This window comes from Amblyomma mixtum, chromosome 3 (genome assembly GCF_055824585.1).
Source record: "Amblyomma mixtum isolate Tamu chromosome 3, ASM5582458v1, whole genome shotgun sequence".
NCBI classification, from domain to species: domain Eukaryota; kingdom Metazoa; phylum Arthropoda; class Arachnida; order Ixodida; family Ixodidae; genus Amblyomma; species Amblyomma mixtum.
In genome coordinates, this window is record NC_143014.1 from 396,381,423 (window position 1) to 396,404,594 (window position 23,172).

Genomic DNA, 23,172 nt, shown 5'->3' on the forward strand with positions numbered 1-23,172 from the left:
GTGTTGCCAAAGGCAAGACTCCGAGCCCTACGATGACTACGAGAGCCAGGCGGCGTTCTTCTTCCACAAGCGTAGTTAAGGTACTGGAAGTAAGAGCTGCGCGGAGCTGCACATACTATTCGTGTTCTCGTCCAATTTAATCCATTCGTAGTGCACATCGGAAGGTATAACCAAGTGGGCGGGATTAAGGCTCACCAGAGCCAGGCTTCGATCAGCCCGTACGTCCGGAAACGTGCAGGGGGGCGGTTTCGAGCACAACATGCTTAACTTTCACGCCACTAACTCTATTTGCGAGCGCCCTTGACCATTCGTTCGTATTTCGTGACAAAGAGGTCTCGGCTCTTTGAGACCATAGGAGACCTCCTCGACGCCGCCTGTTGTAGCATGTAATGGCGCCGTTCAAGGAATCACAACCGTTTTGGCCCCAATGCCTCGAACGGCCTCCGATGCGCGCGATGCGCTGACCTTGTCCCCAACCCTCGCGACTACCCGCGCTGCGGTTACAATACTTATTTTTAGACGGCGGTCCACGGCGGAAGAAAGAAACTACCCGCCGGTGCCTAACCTAATCGAGCGCCTGGGACGAAGCTTATGCGTTGGCAACAATTTGATCACTTCTTCCGCAGTTTACACTGCGCGATACCAGTGCTCGCTACTTCGTGCCTCCCTGTGCTCCGCGCTCACAGCCAAAGTACGCGGACGTACTGCGTCGTCGGTCCCCTTTTATCGACAGTTGAGCACCGTAGTAGCAACGCAGATGGAGGCTGCTGCGATTGTCAACTCTTGTGCTGCTGTGATTGCGGTTGTGATTGCGGTTGTGGTGGGGATGGCGAGCTGCTTGAGGCAGCATTGCTCAGTCTAGTGAACCATGTCAGTAACATCTACGAAAGACCCAACCAACTCTATCCAAGCTTTCTACATGGGGCTTGACTTTTGAGCAGCTCTGCATGGCTCAGTGTTTGTAAGTGCAGTTCACTCCTCTACACAGCTTTCTCGGGACTTCATCGGGCTGTCAGAACATAACTAGTCTACCAGATGAGGTTTTGTGTGCCTAACCGAAAGCCGTCTATGAAAATAATGCCACCACTACCCCATACTATTCCATTATAGTTAGCACTACGTGATGCCGAATTTGTTTTTGTTCTGTTCTCTAAAAGGGCAAAACGTTGTGTGCTTTGACCCAGGTTATTTTTCACGCAAAGAAAGTGCAGGCCATTGCAACAACACTAATGCTCGAAAGGACATTCACGGCTGTCACCATGAGTAAAGACATACGTTCTGGAGTCGTTTCACAGGTTGTTAAATGGGCTCGCTCCCAAATAAACCGCCTTCACATACAGCGCCATCAGGGCTCTGTGGGTCTGCATAAGGATACATGCACAATATTATTTGTCATGTCTAAGTAGTGCAACACAAAAGCGTGTGTAATTTTTTTTTTTGCAACGTGGTGCAACATTAAGCATGCTTTATGCAAGAATGTTTTGGCGGGATGGAGTGCTATATATTTTGAAAATTCAAATGGTGCAGATATATAGATACAGAGAGGGGGAAGGGCAGGGATTTTAACCAGAAAGGTTTCCGGTTGGCTGCCCTGCACTGGGGAATTGTGCCAAGGGCCAAAAACCTTAAGGACTTTATTAACCACACTATTAAAGACGAAAATTCGATAGCATATGGGTACCCTGCTTTGCTCTATACAATAAGTGTCTAATGTTCTTGCGATTTTCCCGCCAAAAACTCCAAACCTATACCGTATGTATGAGTCATCACCTAGAATTTGTTGAGTAATTTGCATCGAATTTTCATATGGGATTATACTACTCCGAGCCCCTAATCCACTTTTATTACCTACTAAACCGATTTAAAGGGCAACTGAAGTGTCTTTTGTACCTACTCTGTTTTTACTGAAACTTTTACGGTCAGTTCTACGCAGTTTTCTGGTCCTTTGTGCCGAATTTCGAAGCATGGAGAACAAAGTTGCAAATTTCCGGCTTTGTGGCCTCAATAGAAGAGATTTTGCGCGCAACCTTGCGTGTGTGACGTCACTGGATGCACGGCCGTCGATAATCGCTCTGCGTTTGCTGGACAGAATTTCGAGCTGCTTTTTCGCCATTTCAGTCAACTATCCAAGCTCTCACATGCAGTCGCCAATTTGGCCATTCAACGCGGACACAACAGGTTCTGTGACAGTACCCTTGACGTCCACCGGACGGCAGTCTTGACGTCATCCTTTTAGGGCGCCTCGATGCCAGCGCTGCTTTTCAGGGTGGGGACAGCCTTTGTATCACCCTGCGCCGCCTCTCGGCGCCATGTTGGTTCTTTCCCGCCGGCCGTCGACCCGAACGGACCTGCGTGCGTGCGTTCTGTTTCACTCTCCAGGTGGCGTTGTGGAGCGATAGCTCGTGTTTTGTGTAGCGCCTAGTGATGTGCGTGCTTGTTAAAACATGACTGGCTGTTGTGTCCCTCTGTGCGCTGGATCGAGCGCGAAAGGGCAACATCTATCTGCGATGGCTTAACACTCCTGAAAAACCAGCCGAGTGTTACGCTAGCAACACTGTAACAGGTACGAGTCTACAGTAAGGCAAGCACATTTTAACCAGATAAGCTTCCCGACAGCTTATAATTTTGTTTCTTATTATGTATTTATAACCATACTAAAAGAAAAATGGCACGTTTCATGAGTAGGCAGACAGAAGGGCCTATTGAAGAGGAAAAAATTACTAAGAACATTTTTCAGCAATCAGACACAATTTATTCACAATGTTAAGTAGTCATTTCACTTTATACGCTCTCAGGAAGGTTATCTGGTTAAAATGTGCTTGCCTTTCTGTAGGCTCGTACCTGCTGCAGTCTTACTTGCGTAACACTCGACCTCGCATATTTTCGTTGTGCCCGTCGGTGCCCAGTTGTCGCGTTTTACTAGTGGCAACCTTCCTAAGAGCTTATAAAGTGAAATGAGTACTTAATATTGTAAATAAATTGTGTTTGATGTAAAATGTTCTTAGTAATTGTTTACTCAACTAAAACAATATGGCCAAGGTGGCAGAAATTTAATGTATGCAAGCAGACAAGTGCTGGACTTTGTCTTTCAGTGTGAGAGTGCTTTCAAGTCCTTTGCTGAAGCTCAAGATCTGACCCGTCTGAGGACGCCTTTGAAAGCACTGAAGAAAATTATTGGAAAGCATGTAACTTTGCCAGAAAACCCATGTTGCCTCCACAAAAATGTGACTGAAAACTTCTTGAGCGCTTTGTCTCCACACGGCTTCGCATCTATCTGCGATGGCTTAACACTCCTGAAAAACCAGCTGAGTGTTATGCTAGCAAGACTGTAGCAGGTACGAGCCTACAGTAAGGCTAGCACATTTTAACCTGATAACCTTCCTGAGAGCTTATAAATTGAAATGACTACTTAATATTGTAAATAAATTATGTTTGATTGCTGAAAAATTTTCTTAGTAAATTTTTTCCCCTTCAATAGGCACTTTAACTGCTGTCGGCCTACTTATGCAACGTGTCATTTTTCTTCTAGTCACATAAATATGATTAGAAATCTATAATAGGAAACAAAATTATTATTAAAAGTGCTGCGAACACGAAATTCCATCAGTGTAATAATAATTGTAAAAATAATTCCAGTGATGCTTGTGGAAAGCATAAGACATAAAAATGTTAATAAAAAAGGGGGTAACCTCGCAAGAAAATATTGCCACCTTCATGTTACGATACACGGGACATGTGTCGCACACCCTCTTTGGAAGCCAATTGTTTATGTAAGCAGACTGCTAACCAGACGGCAGAGAAGAAAATTTACATTTACATCACGGTGGTATTGGCTTCACACGCCCGTCCCCTTCTCTCTGACCGATAGATAAGCTGCCGCCGCAACACACCCAGCGCATTCGAAAGAAACCAAGATGGCGCCGAAAGGAGTGGGTGTCCCCACTCTGAAAAGCAGCGCTGGCATCGAGGCACCCTACATCCTTTAGCGGAAACCCAGTTTCGGTTTCGCTTTCCTGGTTTCCGCTTTTTTTTAAATGCTCCAACTTGGTATTTTGAAAAACGGTCTTCTCCAACGGAGTGAGGACACTGTGGTATGGGCTGTGGTTATCAACTCAACGAAAAACGGAGTTGCCCTCTAATCTATTCTCTAGGGTCGGCTACCTGCAAAATTTTAGAAGTCCTGGGATATTTAGGACCCTCTGGATCGCAATCATAGAACGCAGGGAGTCCTCACACCACTGCTTGCGCGGTGGTGCAGCGGTTAAGGGGTGCGCCACTGCCCGGCAGGCGGGTGCTTCAAACAGAGCCGCCGGTGCGGCTTGAGAGGCCCAGGTTTCTCTTCCCAGCTGCCGCACGGCTCTTGCACAGGCCACATCAACATTAGCCAATTGCATCGAATTTATTTGAATTTACTTCACAGCCACTTACCGCGGGCGGCAAGTAACTCACAAACGAGTAGATAGGGTGCCGCGTGCCATAGTGGCCAGGTTTCGATGACGTCACAAGGTCACGTGACCTCTCTCGACCACAGAAAATTTCCAAAATGCTGCCGCATTAAGAGGATTTTTAAAGCTTACCGATGGTATTCTGTTGTTCCTCCAGTAGCTTCACTGGGCACCTCTTGGTTGCGCAAAATTACTTAGTCTCTGGGTGCATGTCAGAGTCAGTCAAGCACCTTCATGAGAGACAGGATGAAGACATTGATGAAGCGCTGTGTGTGGATGGACAAGGCATTAACCATGGTAAGATGTACTGAATGAAAAAAAAATTACATCACTTAAAAAGTATTAAACACGATCTAAACCGGATGACCACCTGTGGTGGTGAGCGCTGAAAACTGGTTTCGGGGAATGTATATGAATTGCAGAGATTTAATGTCGCAAAGCGGCTCAGGCTATCGGGCCACCGTAGTGAAGATCTCCGGAAATTTGAATCACCTGGGACTTTTTAACATGCACTGACATCTCACAATACGCGGGTCCCTGGAATTTCGCCTCCACTGAAATTCAAACGCAGCGGCTGGGATCGAATCCGCGTGTTTCGGGTCGGCAGCTGAGCGCCGTAACCTCTGAGCAACTGCGGCGGCCTCAACTGAAAACCCCAGAGGCTAAGATAATCGGCCCAATACTGGTAATACACTGGCAAAGGCCGGTCCTCGAAAGGAACAGAGTGAAACCACACATTTTCTATATTGGGCCGATTACCTTGCATTTGGGAATGTACTTTTCACTTGGGAATGCACTTGGGAATAATGCAATGTTCTATAGCACAGGGAACTTCACAAGGGCGTCTAGTACCCAAAATGAAAGCTCCACACACTGAAGCCTAAGGTTCTAGCACGCCCAGAAGTAGGTTCATGTGCGTCCAATACGCACGGCCTATTCTCAGTCTTCAGTGTTTCCTGTCCACTCTGAGTCAGGTTATCAGCGCTTCCACTTGTACAAGTGCGTCCCGAGTTTCCGGTATCTGTCCGTTCGGGTTCTCAAATGAAACACGTTCAATATCTACCGTGTCTCAAAGAGCGGCTGATGCTATATCGCGAAGCGGTACGCCGTCACCGAGTATGCTACGATGACGAGAAGCCCAGCAGAGGGTTGTTCAGTCCTTGCGAATAGGTATAGCCAATTCAATTGATTTTGTTTGATTACATAAGCCGAGACAACGCAGGAAGCCTTGAAACAACCACTTCGCGTTTCGTTTTTTTCCTTGCATTGTGGCTCAGTATCCTTTCCTTTGCATGTTTATTTGAGTGTTGCAACTTTTTTGTTTCTGCGTTGCTCCTGTTCCTGGACCAGACTTCTCAATTTTTATATATGAGCCGCTTGAGTTAAGCCTGAATGAAATTTTGTCCTGTTTGGATCTGCGCCAAACCCCTGGACAATCTCCTACCATGGGTATGTGCCATGGCTTCAGAGGCAAGATAAAAAACAACCAGAACCCCGAGCCTTTTTTCTACGCGGCTCGTGGCGCTTCCTCTTCCTCGCGCGCTCCCATCGTCCAGAGGTGGCGCTGCTGCAGAACGTACTGGGCCGCTGCTTGACTGCTCTGGTCAGGACGAGGAGACGACCGGCAAGCGCATCCTGACTCACCTCGAGGAGCCGCGCATCTTGCACCGGCTGCTGGCGGGAGCCCGGGGCGTGCAGATGCCCATCTCACGGCTTGGGGCAGTGTGGCACGACGCGGCGGGCCAGGTGTTCGGCCACCTGTCGATGCTGCTCGGTCTGCTGCGGTCCGGGGTGCTCCCAGACCACCGGGTGAGCGACGGCTGCCTGGCCTACCCGTACACCGCCCTCCTAAAAGCTACCTATGAAAGGATCCCGCGTGCGGAACTGAAGTTCCCTGCCCACGTCTCTGGTGATGCCAAGGATCTCATTTCTAGGCTGCAGCGGAAGGAACCGAAAAAAAAGGGCAAGCCTAGGGGAAGTGATGTCGCATCCATGGATCTCAAAGAATGCAGAGTGTAGCTTCTCCTATCTGCACCTTTCTAGTGGACTTGTACATGAGTGCTTGCCTAGGAGAATCCTCCATGTGTATCCGCCCGGGGAGCAGGCAGGCGTGTGGCGAAGAGGAGTCAAGGCATCGACAAGGAAGCATACTGACACAAAAAAAAAACATACTTCGAAGACAAGTCTCTGCGAGTCAAAGGGACATTTGGCTTCGTTAAAATTGTGGACATTCATCGAGGATACATATGGAAAACAATGCGTTTGTAGTTAATACGTTTGTAATTTTAAACATTATCTGTATTCATGTATTCATTAAACTTTTATCGCGATTTATGCAACCATGTTTTGGGAGGGTGCCCTGTTATTTACTTCGATTATTAAAATAGGCCAAAGGGCCAAAACACTCAGCGATCTTCTTAACGGCATTCTGAAAGAACAAAATCCAATAGCATAGAGGTTGCCAGCTAAGCTTTATACAGTAAGTGTCTAATGTTATTGCGTTCTTGCAGCCAGCACTGTAAACGTATGGCATGCATGAGTCATCACATCAAATGTTTGAATCCGTTGGACTGGATTCTCATATTTGGTTAAGTAAACCAACTCCTTTAAACTCATTTAAAGGGCAACTGCAGCGTTTTTCTGCCTCCTATGAATTCATTGAAAGAGTTATTGTACTTGTTCCGCATTTCTCTTGTCCTTTGTGCCAAATTAATGAGGGGGGGGAACGAATTTAAAAATTTCCGCGTTTTGTGGCCTCAATCGGGGAGATGTCGCAGGCTGCTTTGCGTCTGTGACGTCGCTGGAGCATAACTGCCGACGTTATCTTGGCGTTTCCTGCTCAGAATTTCGAGCTGGGGTTTGGTCATTCGAGACGAATATTGAGTCAATCTCTTACTTAGTCGCTAATTCGGGCAATCAACACGCTCACGATAGATTTTGCAACAGTATCCATGACGTCACAGCACCCTCTCTCGTGACGTCACCATTTGGTTGAAACCCAGCAAGCCATCCGCCTGGCGGCTGAGGCCGTGAAGAGACAATGTGTCTTCACCATACCTTAGTTTGCGAGGCTCCTAAGTAGGGCTCCCTTAGGCCTGCGGGCCGGGGGGTCCAAAAAGGAGTCTCATTTCGGTGGAAATAAACGTTTTGATGATGATGATGACCCAGTCTAGGTTTCTATTTCTGTATTTTTTCCTCTTATTAAATACTCTCACTTGGTATTTAAAAAAAACGGCTTTTACGCCGGAGCGAAGCGTCTGTGGACAGTTGTGGAGGAAACATACCAAAATAATACGTTTGTAATATACTGCAGGATATCTACACTGAATTTTAAACAGAATTTGGGTTCATGTTTTCAAAAAATTAGAGATCACTGCGGCGACTCGCATTGGGAGAATGCGAAAGGATTGATGGGCCCTCGGCACTCGTCGCCTTTCTTTAACGTACTTTTTGTTCGTTAGTTAGCCTAATTATCCTATGCTTTTATTAAAGATCGATTTATTCACTCTGATTATACTTTTATCTCAATCAACCATTGTAGTTTTCCAAATTTAGCGCCATGATTGCTCTCCCGTCCACTTACTATATCCCCGTATAGCCTATCCAAGCGTCCACTGGTTTTTGCTGATAATTATTAACTAATTAATCTATGTCAATAAAACTTTTTTTGATTAATTATCACCATATAATATATTTCAATTCATTCCAAACATTATTTTCACTCTTTAGGCTATTTTTCCACTATTCTCCCGTCCAAAGCTGTTTTCCCATCCGTTCGCTTTATCGATATCCGCGCTCTTTCGACGTTTCTTCGACATTTTTGGCACTAGTTAATTAACCAATCATTGTATAAACATTTGCTGCGCATTGTCCACACATCACCCTATTTCGATTACATCTACTCCTTTGATGCTACGTTTTATGAGGACGTCACGACTGCTGCGGACACGTTTTCCGGACATGTTTTCGTGACACGACCCCACTGACACCGCCTAGAAACGCTTTCGCATTATAAAAACCAGGAGTTGGCCTTTAATCCATTTCCTCGGGTGGGCCTAGTCAAAATGTTGGGCGTTCAGAGATTTTCAAATCTGGCGGTGCCTTATGATCAGTCTACAGCTCGGGTGACCCCACAACCATCTTAATCGCATTAATAGAACGTATGCGGTCCTCATACCACTACTGGCGCAGTGGTGCAGGCTTTATACGATGCGGCACTGCATGTGACGTGACTGCTTCAAAGAGATCAACCTATGGGGCTCGAGATACTCAGGTTGCCCTTCGCGAGAACCCGTAAGGTTCATGCAATGCGTCACGGTAAGAATTTCAAAATTTCGTTGAATTTATTGGAACTAACTTCACTTCCGGATACCAACGCGGGCAGCCTGCTCACAACCCGTCATATAGGTCGCCATGCGCCATGGTGGCCAGGTTGTGATGACGTCGCAAGCTCATGTGACCTCTCTGAACCAATCATTATTGGCCACCTGACACGATGTGCCAGTGAAATGTCGTAGGCAGGTTGGAATGAGAATACAACATCAGGTGACAACTCCAACCAATCAAGGAATTTCGTGACAGAGAAGCCAGAACTATTTTATGAGACGAAAAGCTAAATGCTATCGCAATGAAAGTTTCTAACGTTAAATGATTTCTAAAGCTACCCGATTTTTTAAGCTTCACTGGACACCTCATTGTTCCGCACAGTTGCTGAAGTTCTGGGCACATGTAAGAGTTAGGTATGGAATTTACTGAGGAACAGAGGGATGTCGCTGATGACGCGCTGTGACCGGATCTACAGGTGGCTAACGATGATAACATATACTAAATATAGAGAAATTACAGAAAATAAAATGGATACCGCACCGTCTAGACCAAATGATGATCGCGTGTGGTGGTGTGCGCTGAAATATGTTATGCGTACCTCTCAGGGAAATGTAGTTTTCTAGTCTTGCAGAATACAAGACACTTCAGAACGACGTGGAGCACACAAAACGGAAGCTCCAAACTTTCAATATTGCGGTATCTAGCACGCATAGTGCGAGGTGCGTGTAATACATGCGATCTGTCCTCAGACTTCAGGGAATGACTTGCTTGATGTCAGTGTTCCGTTTAACTTCTGTGCCCGCCTCTGAGCGCTTAAACTTCTACGCTTGCATGCCTAGTTTTCTCTATCTGCGCTTTCAAGTTCTAAACCAAACATCTTCACAATCTACCGTGTCTCAGAGAGCAGCTGATAATCTGCTGAGAAAAGGTGTCTTCTCACCAACTAAACTATGATGTCACGAATCCAAGCAGAGGGGTATGTATTTCCGTGCTCAAGCTCAGAAAATTCAATTGATTTTCATTTCATTGCGTCACCCGTGACAATAGAGGAAGGCATGAAACAACCACTTCGAGTTTAATTTATTTCCTTGTATTCTGTCTTAATTTCATTTGCGTCTGAGGGCAGCACTGTTGACGATGTCATCGACGCACTGGAAACTGGTTTGGTTATTGGGGTTTAACGTCCCAAAGCAACTCAGGCTATGAGGGACGCCGTAGTGAAGGACTCCGGAAATTTCAACCACCTGGGGTTCTTTAACGTGCACTGACATCGCACAGCACACGAGCCTCTATAATTTCGCCTTCATCGAAATTCAGGCGCCGCGGTCGGGATCGAACCCGCGTCTTTCGGGTCAGCAGCCGAGCGCCGCAACCACTGAGCCACCACGGCGGGGCGCACTGGAAACTGTCACAGGCACTGCCGGTATCAAGTCCCTCCAGCACATGGGGAGGGTAAAGTTCGGCGTTTCGGCTGCCTCGGACAGCGCAGCCTCGAAGCTCAAGACCCGGGCCTCTATTCTCCTCAACGGCGTCTCGGTCCCCATTGTGAGTGTAGGCGCAGAAATTATCCATGCTTCCGTTTTCCCAGTTCCTGTTTGGGTGTCTGATGCCTAGCTCGCAGCGGCCTTGTCATCAGACGGCAATGTGCAAGAGGGGCACGAACCCGCATTTTAGGGCCGTCCAGGAATTGGCAGGGGCATTGGAGCAGCAAGAATTGAAATTAAAAAACCAATTCTGAACTTTCTGTCGGTACAGGAATACACAGATATTTTCGATTATCGAGTCGTGCCGAACCTGTGTTGAAGGTGCGGTCTTACCGCCCATATTAGAAGAGACTGCCGCAACTCCCACTGCTCGAGGTGCGGTGTGTTCGGGCGTGCCTCAGGAGATTGCGAAGAGCCATGCTGTGCCGCAGATGCAGCGGAAGCCGTGCTGCCGTCGACTGCGTGCGACCACGGTCATTTGCAGCAGCGGCGGCTACAGAGGCGCAAGTCGCATCCACCCCAACTGCGGAGGCGCCGGTGGATACTACTGGTGGTGACTCAGAGCAAGCTTCTGACAGCCGCGAATCGACTATCGATGAGAAGAGAGGTGATGAAGCAGTCCGCAAATGTATCGATAATAACTTTCCTGCACTTCATTCCACTACGTCCGAAGAGTCGAGTGGGGAGCGCACAGACCGGGGCACTCCGGAACCGACCGGCGCAGCTTCGTCATCGTGCAAGACCACCACAAGGTGCAGCGCTGGAAGCGCTCCCCTAACCGAGTTACGTCGCCAGCCAGCTGGATGCGGCTCCCGGGCAACAGGACGCCACGGCTCGTCTGGTCGACACGACATGCCTGCAAGCTTACAAGAGAACGTCCAAATGAATAGACTGCTAACTGATACTCGGAAAACTGACCTGAAAAATCCACTTCGTTGCCCCACTTACGGGTGACAGTCCCATGGACGGTGATCGTTCGACAATGAAGAGAGGACACCCTGAAACAGCGGAGAGCGACATCTCTACTTATACCTGTACACCCCCGAGTTTCCTAGTGCCCTGACGCATTTGAGGGCACAATGCCCCTTATAAAAATGGCCTTAGTTATGTTTCACCTCTTTTTCCTCAGTTTTAGGTTATCCGCGTGCGCTATTCTTACAATGGACGCCGTCCACTTTCTTTCCCTGAAAGCCCAGGGCGTAAGAAGCCTGGAAAAGCATAGGGGGATTGTGGTCTTTGCCAGATCACGGAACGTGGATATTCTTTTCTTACGAAAGTCCGATTTTAGTTCCCCGTACGATTCTCAGTCTTTTTCTACCCGCTATTTTGTTGATGCCATTTTCACACTCACAGACTAGTTTATGTTTGGCGTTGGAGTCGTATTTTCCAAGGCACCTTTCCGCCGCAGTGTCAACTGCATTTATGGCTTTGCGGGGCGCACCTTGGCAGTAGACTTCAACCTCCATAGCATGTGTGTGAGAGCGCTTGTTTTGTACGCTCCTGTCCGGTGTTCTTTTGAATCAGAGTATTTTTATTCTCTTGATTCGTTTATGTTTTACAGTTATCGAGCTTTCATAGTCGGGGATTTCGACTCTGGTGAAGATCCTTACAGGGATGTACCCAAGCAGCACCGGTAATTGGCCCAATATTGGACATGGATGGTTTCACTCTGGTCCTTTGTGGGACCGGTCTTTTCCGATACATTTACAATATTGGGCCGATTACATGTGCTGTTTGGGTAAACGTCGCAGACGATTCAGGCCGTACCGTGGGGCACGAGCATTAAAGCAGGTTCTTCGTAATTTGAAGCTTAGAGAAGCGTCGGTCGATCTACACGGAGAAGACATTTTTCCAAGCGCTAAAACAAGCGTCCTTGTTGTTTTAGCGCTTCGAAAAATGTCAAAACAGCACCAACAAGCCCGATCCACTACCCTTCTGACGCGGAGAAGAGTTCGTTGCTCCATGGCAACGCGGCAGGAAAATGAGCCGGATTGATCGTTTTCATTTTCCCGAAGTACTTGCCACTCATGTCTCTAGTGACGTCCAACATTTCCGTCTGATGCTCCACGCATCTCTGACCACTTTACAGTATCGGTGAGGCTGCACTTTCGGCAGCCTACACCGCTCAGAGTGCTCTGGAAAATGGATACTGGTACATGACACTGAAAGTATAACCACTTTGCATGAGGTTCTTGCCCAAGAATGCACTTTTCCCGCACAACCACGCAAATGGGACGTTTTGTAAGCGAGTTCGCACACGGAGCTAATTAAAGCTGGCAGGGATAGAATGTCGCTTTTAACTACAGAGCACACATTTCGTGGCATAGTAGGCCTCTTAGTTTCGCCATGCGCGACTACTTGAATCAGCTGCAAGCGAGCTATGAACTTTTGCTCCGCCTTAGCTCCCGAACAGCAGCATGGACGCATGTCAGTGGTCGAGCAGTTGTGGACCCCGCTGTGCTTCGCAGCGTTCGCTATGCTTCCTTGGAAGGTCGAGCAACGATCCCGTTTGTAAAACTACGGAGTGGAGTGCAGTCTGATAGCGCTGAGGACATCGAAGCTGTTTTCAGTGGGCATTTCGTCAGGACAGCATCACTGTTCCTCCGCCCTGTCGCCCAGGTGTCTGGACCAGCTTCGCTCGGTCCTTCTGAAGAGCTTGACTCTCAGCACATGTCGTTGATCATTCTGCATCTTGCCAAGAACCGACCGACAACAGACAACAACCAACACGCACATGTGTCTCTGCCACCTGTCAACACACCAGACTTCAATGCCACAAAAAACTCTGCTAGCTATATTTCTGTCACCTTTTTGTTCCCTCTTCAACAAGAGACACATGTGGGATACAAGAACTCTGAAGTAATTAACTCAAAGTGTCAAACGCATGTAACACATGGAATGAATGACTGCAAAATAAATTTGGTCTCTTGAGATCACTTGGTTCAGAAAACGCTGAGCTAATGCTGCAAATCAGGTCATCAATTTTGCCCCGATCTACAAGCGCACTTGGCAACTGTTCGCAAAGTAACAAAATATAAGTCACGAGAGGTAGAAGACAGCCTTGCTTAGAACGCATGGCTTAGTGCGTCTACGTCAGCGTTTAACTCGCTTTTAACGGACGTCAAATTATACTCGCTACCGTGGAAGCTAATGTCTCTGCCTCTTTCGCTGTGGCTTGGCTTTCCACTCTCTTCTTACTTGTCCTCCCAATTTCTAAGCGAAGAACAAGACCAGAACCAGTTATTTTCTCTCACGGACTACTTGTCCCTTTTCTTAAGCTTCTCACGGAGTCGCGGCGTTCAATTGCGAGTGCGCAACGCTTCCGGTTGGACGATTCTTTCTTTTTGTTTGCTCGTGGTGGCAAATAAGACCTTCATCTGCGCCGCACTGGCAGGGCTACTATAGAGCTGCGCATTTTACCTCTGTGTCACGGCCGTGCGAACCTTTCGCATTTTCGAGCCATTCTAAAATGTCTGCTTTAAACTGGTAGGGAAAATCGTAGAACCGCTGCCACCACTGTTGTAACTGAAGCGTCTCAGCCTGCTGCCTGTGTTGAGCAGAGCTGAGCGAAGAACGGTCGACACCACGGTGAGTGAACGGACGTTTATATACAGTATTTACAAGGCTTTTACATCATATATACAAGGGCCGATAGCACAACGGGCTAGGTCGAGGTCCTCCGGAGAGCGTCTCTCTGGCACGATGGCGCGTCTGCTACCCGTCTGCTGCTGCGTCTCAGTGCGGCTGTGTTTCTATAGCCGCCAGTGGCCGTTGCGGCAGCCAGGCGTGCGACTGCTCCAATCAGGTCACACCGCAGGACCGTGCGGATTGGCTCGAGCCGACGCTAGTGAAGAGGAGGAGGAGGGTCGCGTTTCGCGCACCTATTTTCAGCTCATGACAGCACAAGAATAGACAACCTGAATGCTGCTGTGCGTGAATTCTGCTCAGGCATAGGCTGTACACCTTAAGAGCGCCGGGAAAGCCTGTGCAATCCATTAAATTTGCAAGAGCTTCGCCCGGTACTCCAGGGGATGAACGCCTCCGCTGCCGCCAGTCCTGACGGGCTACCACTAGTTTTATACAAAACCTTTTTCGCTGAGACACACGCTCACCTCTTGTCAATGCTTAATGGTCTTCTTGCCGACAGGATTTGGCCGGAAACATTTGGCGAGAGTAAAATCGTACTCCTCCTGAAAAGTGGTGGCGCACCGCCTGACCCGAAGGCATGGAGGCCCATTTTGCTCTTGAATTCTGGCTACAAAATACTAGCCGCAATATTAGCGCATCGCATAGCATCAGACCTTCCTGATCTAATAAGCAATGTTCAGAAATATTTTGTGCCTTGACGCACTATTTTCTCTTCACTAGCCTTAACTCATAATCTAGTTACCTTCGCTACGCGTACACAGGTCTCGGGTGCTTTGGTTTCCCTGGGCCAAGAAAAACCTTCGATTGCTTGGAGAGAGGCTTTCTTTTCACGGTAGTGGAATGCTTCGGCTTCCCTAAGCGCCTGATAGATGTCTTGAGGCTGCTGTACTCAGACCTAAAAGCTACTCTTGTTGTCACAACAGCTAAATGATTCCATACCGGTGAAACGTGGTATACTTCAGGGTTGTCCCCTGTCTACAATTATCATCATCATTTGCATAGAACCGTTGTTGCAGCATATTCAAAGTTGCAAGTCGATACGTGGCTTCCCTCTCCCAAGCATGGGCGAGGTTAGAGTGGCAGCGTATGCTTTGATGTCTCCCTTTTCATTAGGAACATTGATTGTTGTGGATCATTCCCGCAGCTTTTTCACACCTTCAGCTGCATGTCAGGTGCGGGCCTGAATCCGGCCAAAGCCAAGCGGTACGCTTGCGATCCTTTGAAGATGATTCCACTGATGGTGTCCAATGGGTGGACGTGGTAAAAGTCCTCGGTGTCACATTCCGAGCCTCAGGTAATGTAGCCCGTGCCACCTGGAATGAAATAAAACTCAAGGCTGCGCAGCATGTCGACGTCGCCAGAACTTTCCACCTACCTTTTTATGAACGAGCATACTATATACAGGGTGTACACGCTAACTATAGCCAAGGGTTAAAATATAAAATATCTGATGTAGGCCAGGGAAACCACTTACATCTATCAACCGGCTTGCGCATCATAGGCAATTTTTTGTTTTGAATTTAGTTAATTAGAAATTAAGATAATTTTCCTAAATGCGTAAATATTGACTTTAGACAGCGAATGTGAATGGAAAAGTTGGCGGGCACCTTCAGAAACCCCCATTTCATTTATTTGCGATAAAGAAAGTCTCACGTGCATCTTTTTTCCGAGCTCCAAAGAAAGCCCGCGAAATACAAAAAAAAAATCACGTGACTGCCGCATTTGCGCGCCACGATTGTGCTGCTCTCAACCGTGGCTTGAGTGAACGAAATCAGCTGCTGGCAGGGCGCAACGACATCATTGCTCCTGCAGGCCTTTATGTCAACGGTGGTTGCGGCGCCCGCACGAGCCAGTCTGCAAGCGTGACGGTGCAAGTTGCGGCGAACGTGCCGGGCATTGTGAGCTATGAAGTGGGCAAAGGTGGCAAACACAAATGGGACGAGTTTTATTCGCCACTGAGAGGCAAGGGAAGATAAGTGAAATACTTGCTTCGGTCGGCGGAGATGCCGGCGTCGGCGTCGCTTCGCCTGAGGATTCTGCGGAAGCAATGTCATTGCTAGAATAGTAGTGCCACATGCAGTCTTTGACGGAAAGTTGCGTTTTTTCCTCAACATGCACTTTCCAACACGTGCTCATATAGGTTGCCTTCTGCTACGACGCAGTAATGGCATCTTCTGCGAAGGCTTGCCGTTGCTGCCTTAAGCACCGTCGGAGAAATGCTGCGGCAGACTTCAGTTATCCTCTCCTGTAAGGCCTCTGGAGTTGTCGTTTCCGTTGCGTGTACGCGGTCCTTAATATAGCCCCACAAGAAAAAGTCAATATGATTAAGGTCGGGTGACCTTGCCGGCCTCAGAACTCGTCTGTTCCTCTCTATCCACTGTTCTGGGAAGGTCATATCAAGACATGCTCGTTATTGACCACAGCTATGGGCTGGAGCCCCGTCGTGCTGAAACCACATCGCGCCAAGCCGTTCCAGTGGCGTGTTGTTGCAGAAGTCTTCAACTGGTCCCTTCAGGATCTCACTCACATACCTCTTGCCGTTCAGAGTGTCGGTAAAAAATAGTGGGCCAATGATTGTGCTCTCGTACATTCCGCACCATTGATACTGGTGGCGGGATTTTCCTAGTCAGTAGGGATTTTTTTCACTACAATAGTGAGCGTTGTGGATATTCACTTGGGAATTCCGTGAAAAATTTGCCTCTTCAGACCACAGTACCTTGCAGGGAAAGTCACAATCCTGCTCCTCCTGAATGAAAACCCATTTCACGAAGTTGAGTCTGTTTTGAAGATCTCGAGATTGAAAGCGCTGATGCAACTGCAGATGATACGGATGCACTCAGGCTGTTTTCGAAATCTTCCAGGCAGTTGATTTCGGCACTCCGGTCTCTGCACTTGCCTTACGCACGCTAGCGTGTGGATTAGCTGCCATAAAGGACAAAACATTAGAGCGTACCTCATCACTTACTCCTGACACTCGCTGCCTCCTTCTTGTGAAGCTGCCGGTTTGCTTCAGCATCTCGTAGTTATGCGCTATTGTCATCGGGCTAGGTCGTGTTCCAGGATGCCAGCTTCGAAATATCCTTGCAGCCTGGCGTCTCTGTCCGCCTGCAGCTCCTAGGGCAAGGATCATGTCTGCTTTTTCCTCAGTGGAAAAATGCATATCACATTCGCTCACGATTCAAGAGTCGATACACGATTGTCTGATTACGGCTCTCACCAACTGCCGCGTCCGTCAGTAGCTTCCGTTCGGCAGTAGCGCAAGCGATTACGATCACTGGCTCAAATCGCACTGGCAATGCATGCGTCGCTGCCTTATAACCTTTTAAACGGCACTACTCATGGCTAAATGTGCTTTTCGTCTGTACGCGGAACGTTTGAGAGCACTGCATTTGCGGCGCGCAAGAGGGATGTGACGTGGTATTTTTTGAGCGGTCTCCGATTCTCCATGTTGGACTACGAAGAACGCTAGGAAGCGGCGGGATGACCTTCAAGCTCAGCCAAGGGACAGAGACATAGCCCGCGAGTAGTATAGTGCGCTGTTTTGAGCTAGTGCAGGACCACATGGCTCACTGACCGTTTACGACTACATGACTCACTGACCACTTTACTAATTATGCGTCGTAATTGATTGCAGTTAATTAGCTATCAGTGATTTAAAACTAAACTTTACGGCTTATCATCAAGCCATATACCGTTAGATAGATCATGTTGAATATCACTGCACTGAACTAATTGCAGGAATTAATTCATCAGCGTTAACTAGTTATTCTGATAAAAAAAAAATGAATTTTACGCAACAGCATCAAGTGATATATTGTTGGATAGGTTATGTTGAGTGTGAATGCCCCGAACTAACATTAAGGCATAAATATTTATCGTTACTTAAGCAACGGGACTAAAATTCAAAGTTTATTCTAAAACATCAAGTCGTATATCGCGGCACAGCTTATATTGAGTACAATTGCACTGCACTAACTGCGGGTCCTAAGCACTTCCTGTTAGTTAACTGTGAGTGAAACCTGAATTTTATGCTTCATTTTTGTCATATACCGTTGAAAATGTTACGGCGAGTAGAATCCGAAATTATAAATCATCGTGCAGCTATCACTTGATTTTGGCTGTAACCAGAGTTAAATCCATATGATTTTTTTGTATGTCGCGGGCATCCGAAGTAAGCATAAGAAACTGATAGCCAGTATATGGACGTCAGAAACTTCAATCGGACGTTTTGCGGACCGTTATACAACTTTCTAACTAGAATTTTTGCCCAACTTTATGCCTTGTGATTTCGATTTACCTTGACTGAATACGCAGTTAAGCAAAAGAGAAGAAATAGTCTGACTTTCTCCACACAGGCTTCAATAACATGCATTTCGTCGCGTCATCTTACATTGCATTGACATATTTTTAAACCCTGGTTGAAGATAGCTGGGACACCCGTAGAATAAAATGTTCTAAACTATAAAAAATCAGCATAGACGAGATTTGAATTGACAAAATCAGGCCGATTTTCAAAGTATCGTGGCCCCATATTATGATGCAGCTACACATAGTAAGGATAGAGGTTGTCTTCCAACGTTCGCCACTCTGATAATTTTGACTCTTCGGAATCTATTTTCTCTATTTTGTGGTGATCTAAAGAATATAGCAACAAAATATTCTTTGTCCTCAGCCAAGACAGCTAGCTGTCCTTCTGCGCGCCGTGAAAACATATCGGTCTCCCGCAGAGTCTGTTAGGTTCGCACAATTTTGGTCGAACTTGGCCGCCTGCCTTACTTCAGCAGAGCACATTACCAGCCGCCTCTGACCATTGCCTCCAGCGTCCAGCATCATCCTAGCGAAGCGATGCGCCGCAACCACCGTTGATATATCGGCCTGCCGGCGCATTGAGGTCGTCGCGCCTTGCCAGCAGCTGATTTCGTTCACTCAAGCCACGGCTGAGAGCAGCACAATCGTGGCGCGCGAATGCGCTAGTGACGTTATTTTTTTTTTGCATTTCGTGGGCTTTCTTTGGAGCTCGGAAAAAGATACATGTGAGGCTTTCTTCATCGCAAATCATAGGAATGAAGGTTTCTGAAGGTGCTCTCCAAATTTACAATTCACATTTGCTGTCTAGAGGCAATATTTACGCGTTTAGAAAAATTATCTGAATTGCTAATTAATTAACTGGAAAACACAAAAAATTGCATAAGGTGCGCAAGCCGGTCGGTAGCTGCATGCAAGTGGTTTCCCTTGCCTACCTGAAATATTTTATTTTTTAACCCTGGGCTAAAGTTAGCGTGGATACCATATATATTGTAGCATCTCTCTTCTATGTCGGTAAAATTGCACGCCTTCCTCGCCGCGTCCTCCAGAGGTTGGTCACCGCGTGTGGCTCTGTATTCCGGGACGGAGAGGCAGAGAGCGCTTGCCAACTAACATGGGTGGTTTAAGCATTGCGGGCGGTTTCAGTTGGCATTAAGGGCCATGTGGGATCTCATCTCAGACACAATTCATTCAGCCGGAGAACTTAGTGCATACCTGATGGGAACGTCGCGCCGTTTTTTCGAACTATGAAATTAGAGGGGCCCGGCTGCCGAGAAGCCTCCTGCATTCTACACGTATGTGGGGAGATCATTGCATTTTCTAGAGAACACGCCGCCTGAATGTGAACAGAGAGAACCACCCGCGAGTGGAACTTGTGAATATGTCGGATTCCACAGCCTGGATGAAGAGCAGCGCAGGAAAGCGCGCAAAAGAAGGCGGGAACACGGAGGTACTGCCTCCCTTCCCTTAGATGTTTGCAACCTCACAGGGCTTCGAGAATGGAATGCGCTGCCCCCAGCCGACCGCGTTGCGCCCTCCTCCTTGTGCCCGCCATGCGGTAACGCGCATATTTCGAGTACGTATGCAGTGCCATAGTCGCCACTGAGATTCCGTTGTCGAACTAATGGTGTGCATTGGTGCATACAGGTATGTGCTTTGTAAATGGAGGGGACTTGTTCATTTGCGGGGACGCCCGCAGAAAGCTATGTTTCCCCGGTTGTATCGTTTGAGAACATTGGTACTTAAACACTTGAACGAGGAACTTGTCGTAATCGGAGAGGAAGTCTTCCTTCTGCGCTGGTCGACGAGATTCTTTGACGTCGGAAGCAGAAGAGCGACCGCGCCCGTCCATCCGTACTGGGAAGGTTGCCGAGGGTTCGTAATTATTCCCTGCACTGTAGACAGGCACGTGCTGAAGCTGCATAAAGCCAGCTTGTGCAAACTTAAACCATAGAATTGAGCAAGTAGGGCGTGTTTTCGGGCTGGTTGGTTGAATACTTCCAACAAGGCAGTCGCGCGAAACACACACAAACACAAGACAGGGTGCGGGACGATTGCAATTACAACTGATTTTATTCAACGGACACAGCACATATATCAAGGAAATAGAATGCACTTCGAGCATGCGCAGCGAAAGATGACAACATGTGACAATCAGTAGCACGCAAGGCCAGAACTTGCATCGTCTTATCGAGGAAGGCTACCGCACTATTTAACTGTTGCGTTTGTCCCGTACCCAGTCTTGTGTGTGGGTTTCGCGCAACTACAATGTATGAAGAACTGGCCAAATTGTGGTGTTATTGTATGCATAACCTAGGCCATAGTGCGCATTTGTTTCGAATATTATGTATGTTTTATTCTAACACCCATTGAAATCAGACCAATCTTGAGAACCGGGTGAACGTGTCCTTTGTAATGCAATTTTCTTGGAAATACACAATTCTCTTAAATCGGCGGGTGCTGTTGTGCCGCCCGTCTTTTTCCATCATTCCTCACAACTCCTGTCTGCACGTGTCAGCGATTGCGACACAGCTCGGGGGTGACGTCATCACTTTCTAAATTTCGCGTCACCCTGTCACTTCTCACGCCAGCGGCGCGGGTTCGATTCTCATCTATAGACCCGAACTTTCTCTCTCATGACGTCATATGACCGATGACGTACGTCACAGCGGCCAACTTCCGGCGACACATTTTGCGGACACTTTCGGCGTCAACATCGCCATCTAATACCTTGGCACTAGTAAACTGAAAGAAGGCCCAACTCAAACGACACATATCTTGGGAGGCACTGAATTGTGGCCCAATAACCGAGAGATCGCGTAAGCAAACTTGGCGGCAATCGGGATATTCCTCAAACGGTTTCCTTTTGCAATTCAAAGAGTCATTTATGAAGATGTTTGCGATGTGGGACAATTAATATTCACAATGAAATGGCACGCTAGAAATTACTATGGATCTCGCAATAAAAATACAAACGAAAATTGATTATACAACACCCAGGTTTCCAGAAAGCCTTAAGGAAATAAGCGCCTCTTTAGTACTAAATTGCATTTCACAAAGTGCACCCCCCCCCCTGTTAGATCTTTACGAAGTGCCAACCAATATCGCTGATGTTCCACTATTCGGCTACGATTGTCGAAGAGGCAAGGATATTTACTGCAGCAGATCCAGTCACCGATTGACGAAAACCTACCTGACTGCGAGGGCAACAAGTGGGCGCGACGTTCGTTGCTGCAGTCGCCCAGGCGGGAACCATTGTTCAGAGAGCGACCCTCCTCTTCTTTTTCAGACAGTTGGCTGCCCTGCTCGCAGACCCTCTGCGTCAAGGCTGCGCGCGGGCCCTTCATTGATAGTGTGTGCGTCATTAAGTCGCCCTCTTTTGACGATAAGTGCACGAGCTGCGACTGGTGCCTTGTCCGAATTGTTGGTGAGCGCATGCTGCCCAACCGGAAATGGACACAGAGGGCGAATCGTAGTTGCTAGAGCACCGTACCGTGCTCTAAGGACACAGTGACTTCTTTCACTGCAACCGAAGATTTTTTTTTAGCTAGAAATCGTCACAAGACGAAATACAGGCAGCGCCACCACCAGGCAGTCTTCTTTTCGTGGATCTCTGAGGCTAGGCTAGGCCGCCATCCATTATCAAATGGGGTTCACAGAGTCGCTTTTAGTCGTAACGTCTGGAGTGGAGTGGAAGGAAAAGTTTTCGGCCCTTAAATTTAATCTTTCGAGTAATCATTACGTATTTTTCTGCGAACAAGAATCGGTGTTGCCAGAAAGTGCCACAGAATGGATTTTGTCTTAAAACAAAAATTAGATCTCTTACTCCTCGTGTTCCTTAAGGAAGCGAGCATTTATCCTGGAAGCTTCAGTCCACCTTGGGGTCATGTCTGTGGCGTCCTGAGCCTTAGCAGCTGAAGGGGCCGGGGCTGGCGTACGCTACGAAAGGATTTTGCTTTCTACACGTTAGAGAAAGTGACTTCAAAACAACAGCACAGTTCTTATTTGCGCTGTGATGCTGCAGGGATAATAAGCCGAATCGAGTGGTGCTTTTAGTTGTGATCGTGTAGACAGTGAGATTCGCTTTTTGAACCCATGGAACTTCTCGCAGCCTGAAAACACAGGGAGGGCTCGGGTGGTACTTCCAAGAGCGTCGAGTGGTACTTCCACTGTAAGCGCCCCTGCTACCCTCTGCGACCTCTATAGTCCGTATAGCGCCGTATGTGGCTTCTGTATGCTTGAAATGAGTGTGAAATTGGCTGAGCGCATCATTATCTGCAGCGGTGTAAATTATAATCAGCGGCTAAACTGTACAATTAGCAGATGCATATCCGCAAGAGCACTTCACTCTGACAACAGCTCCTTCTCTCACATTCATATATTTCTGTTTAACGTATGCTGGACCTTAGAAAACGAGCTTTTTGTTTCATGCAGCCTCCGTCCGAATGCGGCTGCCACAGCCGGGACAGAAAACATCAGCTCACGCTTTCTTGCAGAACGACACGTATCCCTTCAGCAAAGACGTTGGATTAAATGTCTCCTACCCGAAATGTAAGAAACAACTACAACAACCACAAAACCTGCCCACGGCGACGAATGCAGGAAGCAGAGTGCGCACGAGATAAAATAGAACGTCACTTTCTGCAATGCATATGGAAACTAGTCATTCTAATGAACTGTTCGCAGCGAGAACCAGCCTTGCCTTTAACTACATCAACTTTCAGGCATTGAAGTGTTTTTTTTTTCTTTTTCGAGCTTAGAACACAGCTACGTTATTATTGAGCGCTCGTAAACGTTCGAAAGCTGACAGATAGAGAAGATTGACTTTTTCCTTGCTTAAAAAGGAATAAAAGAACATGTTAAAAGCGAAGGTAAAAGAGAGTGCATGAGTCGCTGCCGTCGTAATTTTCAACTCTTAGCCGCGGGCGTCAGGATGAAATTCCTTGGAGAGCCTAGTGTACTTC